Source organism: Poecilia mexicana, unplaced genomic scaffold (genome assembly GCF_051168715.1).
Source record: "Poecilia mexicana isolate PSO_F unplaced genomic scaffold, ASM5116871v1 scaffold_17, whole genome shotgun sequence".
Taxonomy (NCBI): Eukaryota; Metazoa; Chordata; class Actinopteri; order Cyprinodontiformes; family Poeciliidae; genus Poecilia; species Poecilia mexicana.
This window is the reverse complement of record NW_028263386.1, coordinates 20,205,127-20,208,148: the sequence shown is the minus strand read 5'-3', so window position 1 is coordinate 20,208,148 and position 3,022 is coordinate 20,205,127.

Here is a 3,022-nt window from a genome sequence, read left to right as displayed (position 1 = left end):
CTTTTGTCTTCATACTTTACCTTGAGATAGAATGGTGACCTGTTGGGGGCTTCCCTGTGACTTCTCCTTTTAAATAAAACCCCTTTGCCTAATATGGAGGAGAGCTTTAGGGCCAGGCATGTTATTGTGTCTGTGTTTGGTTAGGGGGTTTAAGACGGGAGGGGGTTAATGAGTGGGAGAGCAGTCCAGAAATCAGCGGGTCAGGGTCTTATCAGAGATGGGGTCCCCGGTGAAGCCATATTAGGCACTGCATGTACTGCAATGATTATTCATAAGTATCCCCAAGCAGCCAGAGACTAGAACTGCACCTTTAAATAGATACAGGGACTGATGTTTATCCCTTACAAAGAGCACTTCTGCATAGAATCATTTATTTTATTTATTTGTCTGAAGTTATCGTGAAAGGCCGAGATACGTATAAAAAAGGTGAAAACAGTTAATATTTAAACAAGAAAATATAACAAAGGCAACATATGTTTGTATGTATTGTTTTTCTATTGGCTTCAAGTGCCACTGGCAACAAAATATTATAAATAAATGTAAAAAATGAGTAATAAAGATTTTTTGCAGAAAAGTAAATGTTGGTTTATAGTAAACTCTAAGTAACTACCAAGCAACACAGAATATTTTAAATTGCACAAATGCAATTTAAAACACTTATTTAGCAAGTGTAATTAAAATATAAAAATGGAAGTAAAAATAACATTTTAAGAGTTATAGCAGTAGGAAACAGTTTCATTGTTGACATGTGTTGCTATTAGGACAAATAATTCTGCACATGTTAATCACCGGTATTGTTTTCGAAACACAAAGGAAGATGTGCATTGTTTCTGGGGAAATGCTTCAGTGAAATATCTCATCTATTGGTGTCCATTACTCTCAGGGCTTAAGTGGAGTCCCAGTGCGACATGAGTCACACATTGTCTTTGGTTATTACAGAGTGGCCGGACCTCATTTTAACAACAGCAGTCATCATGTAGTGAGTGAGCGGGTCTAAATAAAGAACGTTATTCTGAAAGATTAACCAGACGACAAGAGCGATGCAACACAGACAAAGGTCTGCCACAGGTGGACATGCTTTGGATTCTCTCAAAGGCAATAAATATGTCGACCAGTGAGGAGCTGGAGCAACATGACGAGTTCCAGTGTCAAAGCGGGAGCCTGTTTGCATTATCGCAGTGAAGCTAGAAAAGCTGGCCTCTTAGTTACAGGCTTGTTGACATAGCATTGTGTCTTTTTGTGGACAAAGATAACCGTGCGAGAATCCCGTGGAGAAGCGCAGAGTGTGTAGAACAGTCAGGATCCAGCTTTTGTCTGCATAGGATCAGCTGTTTCTCTGGTGTTGGTCTGAAATGGCTTGAAACTGACAACCGAAGCCTCTTCTGGTTCAATTCCAACATTTATGATAACTTATGCATCATATCATCATTCATTATTTGGACTGCATAGCACATCCAGCTACTTTGAGCCATATCTGCAGCCTCTTCAAAGGTTAAGAGATAAAAGGAGGGTCAACGGCCGCTGACAAGTGCTGAGATTATTTCCATTGTGATAACTTCGCCGGGCCTGCTCCAACAGCTGGCGCCAGCGTGCCAAATGGAAGCGAGAGATTTCATGCAGTCTGCTAAAGCGCAAGCAAAAATAACCTCAACATCACACGTGATGTCTACCCTTTAAATAAGCACAATTTAATTTAAATCAACATGATTTAAATACTTTTTTATGTCACAACAAATGTACACTGTCATCACTTATGTCTAATTGAATAAAAACATTACAGGGTGGGTGTGAGGAGCAGCTTGAATGTGTTTGTCGAACACTGTAAACAGATTCCACATCAACCTTGGTTCCAGTTTAACTTACAATTAGGTACGTTATAAAAGATATTTGTTAATTTAGGATTTCTCTTATTTGTAAAATGGCAAAGAGTTCTGCCACTTAGACACTGTATATCATTAACGTAGTGCCGACAATAAAAAAAAAGTTAATTATAAAAATCTCAAGTCTTCTACTTGTAAGTTTCTGGTTCAAAGAAATATAAAGTTCAACCCAAAATGTGGTCTAGCTGCAGAGACACCAAACTGTTCCTTCTTGGGTTCCTCCTTTATCAGTGTGAGCTCTGATATCCTATTAATCTTACCGATAAGCCCTCCACATACACGCACACACACACTGCGCTGCTTGTGGTTCACCACTATGAGCAGAGGTGTAAATATGTCTTCATTAGCGGGTAGATACCTGCTTGTCAGCCAGAGGAGTTTAGGAGAGGACATGTGATAGGAGAAGACACAGGGCTTCCTGAGGTTCACCCTATACTAGTCTGGGGTCTCCTCTGTCACCTCCTCCCACTTTATGTCATTGCAAAACTTCCCACTGAAGCATCAGAGAGTCAGACATGACTAATGACCAGAAAACCTCTGGACAATCAGGCAGAATTAATTTTTAAATCGGATAAATGTCATCGTCTTTGTTTCTATATGCCTCCATATATGCATCCATTTTGAGCTCAAAATAAATGGGGAGAAGTTGTGCATTTGGTTGTTAAAATAACCAAATGAATTCATTATCTTAACCATCGTGTCCTAAGGTTAAGGTTAATAAGGTTTAATGTATTGTTTCGTTTCTGCTTACTTTGCTGTTCCTGCTGATTGATTTCTGGTACCTGGAAATAGATTTTTTTGTACTGAATCCAAGAACTCCTGTCCAGTTCTCCGTAGGAGCATGCAGATTTTAGCTGTGATCCAGTGACCAGCTGCAAGTGATCATGTGTGGAATTATGGTGGATCTACGCATGAGCACCGGTTTATTGTTGACCTCTGCTCAAGCTTTTAGGCTTTGGTTGACTCTAATTTTAGAGCAGGACATTTGCTTTGTCTCTTAGCTATATCTGCACCTCAGCTTTTCAGTTTTCAGTTCGGTTTTTCATTTTGCACTAAATCCCATGTCCCTATTTTGTCCAATTTAAGTCTACACCTCGCCCTCGTGTTGCGTCATCACCAAACCTGATCATGACTAATAAAAA